This window comes from Citrus clementina, unplaced genomic scaffold (genome assembly GCF_000493195.1).
Source record: "Citrus clementina cultivar Clemenules unplaced genomic scaffold, Citrus_clementina_v1.0 scaffold_2, whole genome shotgun sequence".
Taxonomy (NCBI): Eukaryota; Viridiplantae; Streptophyta; class Magnoliopsida; order Sapindales; family Rutaceae; genus Citrus; species Citrus x clementina.
In genome coordinates this window covers 13,077,050-13,084,412 of record NW_006262688.1, presented here as the reverse complement: position 1 = coordinate 13,084,412, position 7,363 = coordinate 13,077,050, and the positions used below count along the sequence as shown (strand labels likewise).

The 7,363-nt window shown below is 36.3% G+C and overlaps 1 non-coding gene across 1 annotated transcript; it reads right to left on the bottom strand.

Moving 5' to 3' along the window:
• Positions 1-1,787: 1,787 nt before the first annotated feature.
• On the bottom strand, positions 1,788-1,895 carry LOC112101370. The gene has a single exon (XR_002907497.1). It is a non-coding gene; the product is annotated as a small nucleolar RNA R71 (small nucleolar RNA).
• Positions 1,896-7,363: the final 5,468 nt, after the last annotated feature.

Sequence of the window (7,363 nt, the reverse complement as noted above, 5' to 3'; positions counted from 1 at the left end):
CACTTAATTTAATTCATGCACGCCCGAGGCTTTTGTTTACCCTAGTTTTTAGTTATAAAAAGAGGCACGCACTACATAAAACGGTGGCAAGGGAATTAACATTGGAAAAAAAAGAAAACAATCCGAATTCAAGGGAACCAATTCTGTATCAGTGAAGAATCCAGCAGAGTTATTTGGATTCAATCTTCATCATTCTTTACTTGTTCTTTTCCTTACTCTTTGATTGAACCGATGTATTTCATGACCAATATTTTGATGTTTGTTTTTCTCTTTCAGAATATAAACTAAATTTGTTTGTAGTTGAGTGACAAACAATCTAATGGGTTCTTGACTGTTCTTATGAGTTGCTATGTCATTGCTGTAGCATTTTACTCTCGTAGTTATTATTATAACTGTTATTTCGGTTAACCACCCATTTAATAGTTTAAGTTAAGATAGAGCCACAAAAGGGCATGTCTTAGTGGATACTATTAGAGTAATACTTGATCTTAATTTAAGTTTCGTGGATTAAGTTTATCTTGAATCCCATAAGGGCTATACTTGAAGGTAAGATTTGTGACAAACTAGACATAGGTAATCACCTTGTAGGGTGAAGAGAATAGAGGTTCATAAGGCCATGTTGTACGTAGAATAACAACTGGTCATTGCTAATATACTTAAGAGTGTGAGAATTCCAACACGTGTCAGCTGAGGATGCAAAATAATTCTGCCCAGTATTGTAGCAATTACTGTAACAACTGGTGTTAACTTGAGGAAAAGCAGTCAGCACATAAAGAGAGTTTGATCATTCAACTACCTTATTTTTAATTAATTATTCGACGCATTTTATTTAATTTATTTCACTACTGCATTGTTTCATTTTATTCTATCACAACTATCAATTTCAATATAACCAACTTTACATTTGTTAATTTCGGGATTAAGGTAGATTACACTATTGTAATTGCTGTAACATTTCTAGTGACATCTATCCCTGTGGAGACAATCTTGAATATTCATCACTTTATTACTTGTTGTGTACACTTGTACATTGGCATCGATAGCATTTGATTATATTAATCACCAACAAGTTTTTGGCGCCGTTGCCAGGGATTGATTGTTTATTTTTGAAGTGTGAAGTAAGTCTTGATAGTGTCAATTTGGTTTGATTTATTCTATTTATTGGCATATCAACACTTGCATGCGCAAAGACAGATATATTGTATTCCAATTTGATCATGAGATTGAAAGGACTGTTAGAAGACTGCGAAGAGAACAAAGGAATTCAAAAACTGTTTCAGGCATGGATAATTTACAGGATGTGGGAAATTTGGACCCTCACGGGCCCTTACAACCAGTCAACATTCAAGAAGAGCAGAATGAGTATGCTAACCAAAGACAGTCAGGCAACAACAATATTATTTACATGGCTGATGACAGGGACAGAGCTATTAGAGATTATGTTGTGTTAACTCCTCAAGTTGTACACCATGGGATAATCAAACCTGAAGTGAAAGCCGCAAACTTTAAACTGAAGCCAGTAATGTTTCAAATGTTGCAAACAGTGGGCAATTCAATGGATTGCCAAATGAAGATCCTCACCTCTATCTTAAGTTGTTCTTGGAAGTGAGTGATGCTTTCAAGATTGCTGGAGCAACCTAAGATGCTTTAAGACTGAGGCTTTTTCCTTACTCCTTAAAAGATCGAGCAAGAGCATGGTTAAATTCGTTACCATCTGATTCAATCACTACATGAAATGAGTTGGCTGATAAATTCTTAATGAAATATTTCCCACCAATAAAAAATGCAAAATTACGGAATGAGATTACTTCTTTCCATCAACTTGAAGATGAGAGTTTGTATGAGGCTTGGGAAAGATTCAAAGAACTGCTCAGAAGGTGTCCTCATCATGGCATTCCTTATTGCATACAATTGGAAACTTTCTATAATGGGTTGAATCCTAGTACAAGATTGATGGTGGATGGTTCAGCAAATGGAGCTTTGTTATCCAAATCTTACACTGAAGCTTATGAAATTTTGGAGAGAATTGCCAACAATAATTATCAGTGGCCATCAACCAGGCAACCAGTAACAAGAGGAGCAGCATGGGTACATAACATAGATGCAATTACGACTTTATCAGCACAAGTAACCTCTTTGACTAACATGGTAAAAGCCATGACATCTGCTCCAGCGGTAGTAAAACAAGTTGCTGAACTGTCTTGTGTATACTGTGGTGCAGAACATGACTTTGATAAATGTCCTGGAAATCCAGCATCAGTGAATTATGTGGGTAATTTCAACCGACAGCTTCAAAACAACCTATATTCAAATACTTACAACCCTGGATGGAAGCAACACCCAAATTTCTCATGGAGCAGTCAAAATCGAAATGCTCCAACATTGAATGGACAAAATAGGAACACTCAACCACCTGGTTTTCATCAGCAGAGTCAATGACAAAAACACATCAGTAAAGATCCAATCACTTCATTGGAAGTACTAATTAAGGAATATATTGCAAAGAATGAAGCAATTGTGCAGAGTCAAGTTGTATCATTGAGAAACCTGGAGAACCAAATGGGACAACTTGCCACAACAATTAGTAGCAGAACTCAAGGAAGCTTATCCAGCAACACAGAAGATCTAATAAGAGAAGGAAATGAACACTATAAAGTAATTAACTTAAAATCTGGAAAGAATGTTGATATCCCTGTTGATGTGACTAAAAAGGGGCTGGAACTTAATTCCTCATAAAAGCCACCTCAAGATGGAAGCATGTTACAACAACCCAGCCATCAAGACTCTGGTGTTAGGGATCAAGCTGCAGCAACTATGGAAGGAACTCAACCAGTACATGTTGAAAAAGAAGTTGCAACACTAGCAGTAACAGCCTACAATAAACCAAATGAACAAAGTGTTGTACCTCGTGAGGCTACCCAGCAGTTTAGGAATCCACCTCATTTTCCACAAAGATTCCAGAAGCAAAAACAAGACAAGCAATTCAGTAAATTTTTGGAAGTGCTGAAACAATTACACATCAACATACCTTTTGTGGAAGCTTTGGAGCAAATGCCTAATTATGTGAAATTTCTACAAGACCTCTTAACACGAAAGAGAAGGCTGGGAGAATTTGAAATTGTTACTTTAACACAGGAAAGCAGTCATATGCTCTAAAGTAAGATTTCTACAAAATTGAAGGATCCAGGAAGTTTTACAATACCATGTTCCATTAGAACTACGTACACTGGCAGAACACTTTGTGATTTGGGAGCCAGTATTAATCTGATGCCATTGTCTGTATTTAAGCAGTTGGGAGTAGGGGAATACAGGCCAACAACAGTCACTCTGCAATTAGCAGACGGATCTCATGCATAGCCTGAAAGAAAAATTGAGGATGTACTGGTGAAGGTTGACAAATTCATCTTCCCAGTAGACTTCATTGTACTAGACTTTGAGGTTGATAAAGAGGTACCCATTATACTTGGAAGACCTTTCCTAGCAACTGGGAAAACTCTAATAGATGTGTAGAAATGAGAGCTCACCATGAGAGTGAATGATTAGCAGGTCACATTTAATATATTAGAGGCTATGAAGAACCCTGATGAGTTAGAAGATTACAATTTCCTGAGTGTTGTGGATTTTGTTGTAGCAGACAGAGTCGACAGATGTTGTAGTAATGAGATCAACAAAGTTACCACTTTTAAAGGCTTTGAAGAAGAAGATGTTGCAGCAAGCCATATAGATTGGATGGAAGGAAAGCAATCTGTTAGACATAACAGATTTGTTGAGCATATGAATCTTTCAGACAGGAAAGTAAAAAAAACTTTACCATAATCTATTGAATCACCTCCTAGTCTTGATTTAAAATTGTTACCCTCACATTTGAAATATGTTTATCTTGGTCAAAACAACACACTCCATGTAATCATTTCCTCTACTTTGGATGCAGGTCAAGAACAGAGTCTAGTAGATGTACTTGGAAAATATAGAAGAGCAATTGGATGGACCATGGCAAACATCAAAGGAATAAGCCCATCTATATACATACATAAAATTCTGTTGGACAACTATTACAACAATTCAGTGGAGCAACAAAGAAGGTTAAACCTTATTATGAAGGAAGTGGTAGAAGGAAATCATTAAATGATTGGATGCTGGAATCATATACCCAATCTCAGACAGCTCTTGGTTAAGCCCAGTCCAATGTATTCCAAAGAATAGAGGAATAACAGTAATAGCAAATGAGAAGGATGAACTTATTCCTACAAGGACAGTGACTGAATGGAGAGTATGCATGGATTACAAAAAGCTCAACAAAGCCACAAGGAAGGATCACTTCCCACTCCCATTCATAGATCAGATGTTGGACAAACTTATTGGAAAACAGTACTATTGTTTCCTAGATGGGTATTCAGGCTACAATCAAATTGTTATAGCTCCAGAGGATCAGGAAAAGACTACATTTACCTGTCCTTATGAAACATTTGCCTTCAGAAGAATGCCCTTTGGTTTGTGCAATGCTCCAGCAACTTTTCAGAGATGTACGATGTCTATTTTTTCTGATATAGTAGAGCAAACTTTAGAAGTCTTCATGAATGATTTATCAGTTTTTGGAGAGACATATAATGATTGTCTACACAACTTAGAAGTTCTTAAAAGATATGAGATGACTAACTTAGTACTTAATTGGGAAAAATACCATTTCATGGTGTAAGAAAGTATAGTGTTGGGTCATAAGGTGTCCAAGAATGGTATTGAGGTAGACAAAGCCAAGATAAAAGTAATAGATAAATTGCCACCTCCCACTTCAATTAAGGGTATTAGGAGTTTTTTGGGTCATGCTAGATTTTATAGAAGATTCATTAAGGATTTTTCCAAGGTAGTTAAACCATTATGCTCATTGCTGGAACATGACAAGCCTTTGGAGAATTAAAGAAAGCTTTGGTCACTGCATCAGTAGTTATATCACCATATTGGACTCTACCATTTGAACTGCTGTGTAATGCCAGTGACCATTTTGTTGGAGCAGTATTAGGACAGAGAAAGGATAAGGTTTTTCACTCTATATACTATGCAAGCAAAACTCCTACTCAAACTCAAATTAATTACACCACTACAGAGAAAGAGTTGCTAGCAGTATTATTTACTTTTGATAAATTCAGAGCTTACTTGATGGGTACTAAAGTGACAGTATACACAGACCATGCGGCCATCAAGTACCTAATCTCAAAGAAGGATGCTAAACCAAGATTAATCAGATGGATCTTATTGCTTCAGGAGTTTGATATGGAAATTAAAAATAGAAAGGGGATTGAGAATCAAGTAGCAGACCACCTATCGAGGTTGGAAGTAGACACAAGTACATTGACAAGAAAGGACATCACTGAAACTTTTCATGATGAACAACTGTTAGTAGTACAGCAATCATAGATGCTGCAGCAATCAAGATCTCCATGTTATGTAGATTTTGCTAACTACTTAGTAAGTGAGTTGTTACCGCATGAGTTGAAGTTTCAGGAGAAAAAGAAATTTCTCCATGATGTTAGAAATTATTAGTGGGATGATCCATATTTATATAAGTTATGCACTGATCAAGTAATATGAAGATTTACTTCAGATGGAGAGATTCCCCACATACTGGAGTCATGTCATACTGCAGCATATGGAGGACATTTTGGTGGTCACAAAACAGCTACTAAAGTTCTGCAATCAGGTTATTACTGGCCTTCTATTTTTAAAGATGCTTATAAGTTTGTTAAATGTTGTGACAGGTGTTAAAGGACAAGGAACATAACTAAAAGACATTAAATGCCATTGACAAATATTATGGAAGTGGAAGTTTTTTATGTATGGGGAATAGATTTTATGGGACCTTTTCCACCATCCTTTGGGAACTTATATATCCTTATTGCTGTGGATTATGTTTCCAAGTGGGTAGAAGTTGCATCATTACCTACCAATGATGCTAAAACAGTGGTGGCATTTCTTCATAAAAATATTTTTTTCCAGGTTTGGCACCCCCAGAGCAATTATTAGTGATGAGGGTACTCATTTTTACAACAAAGTCTTTGCTGCAGCTATGGTAAAATATGGAGTCAGGCATAAAGTAGCAACAACATATCACCCACAATCTAATGGTTAGACAGAAGTGTCCAATAGAGAGATTAAGAATATCTTAGAAAAAAGTGGTGAACCCATCAAGGAAGGATTGATCCTTGCGTTTACATGACTCCCTATGCGCCTACAGAACAGAATACAAAACACTACTTGGCATGTCTCCCTACCGAATTGTTTATGGGAAGGCTTGTCATTTGCCACTTGAGCTAAAGCATAAAGCACACTGGGCACTGAAGCAATTAAATTAGATATACATGCTGCAACAGAGCAAATGAAGCTTCAACTCTGTGAGCTTGATGAATTACGGCTATTCTCATATGAAAATGCAAGAATATATAAAGAGAGGACAAAACACTGGCACGACAAGCATATCCAACACAGGAAATTCAGCCCTGGTCAACTAGTGTTGCTCCATAATACAAGACTAAGATTATTTCTAGGAAAACTAAAATCTCGATGGTCTGGACCTTTCAAACTGCTCATAATTTATCCCCATGGGGCTGTTGATCTTCTAGATGAAAAAGACAGGTTAAGAATTTAAAGTCAATGAACACAGGGTTAAGCATTATATACACCCTGCGGCAGATTGTTCAAAGGAGGTCTTACTCCTTAAAGAACCAAGCTATTGAGCAGTCAAAGAAGGTCAGGCTGAAGGACCTTAAATCAAGCGCTTAATGGGAGGCAACCCATTGTGGAGGCAGCCACTTCAAACCGAGCTTGATCCTCTCTGGTTTTGTTGAAAGCTTTTCCTTTTATTTCATTTTAATTTTTTTATTCACTTCTTACTATTTATTTTTATCATTTCGAATTATTGAACCCTTTACTTCTGTTATCATTCTATATCTTTATTTTTAATTTCTTAGAATTGATTTTAGTTGTTTTTTAAAAAAAAAATTGAGGGAAATATGTATGACAAATGGATTCTATATTGACAATTGGGGTTGTAATGTGACAGAGTGCAGAGGCAAGCCATGTGTTAGAAGCTATTGGAGTGGAGTATGTAACCGTTGCTAGAGCAAACAATTGGGTGCTGCAGCAACAAATTGGAGCCTCTCACTTATCGTTGGAGATAAATTATGACAGATGGATGCATGGATTTGGATAGAAATTAAGGAAGAAAAATCCCTGAAATTAATGCATTAATTTCTCTTGCCTATTTTTATGGGATATACTCAATGAATTCAAAATATTTTCTTTCCTAATTTATCTTTCTTTACCAGATTTATTTTCATTTAAATTCATCTATAAAAGAGAATTACTGTGC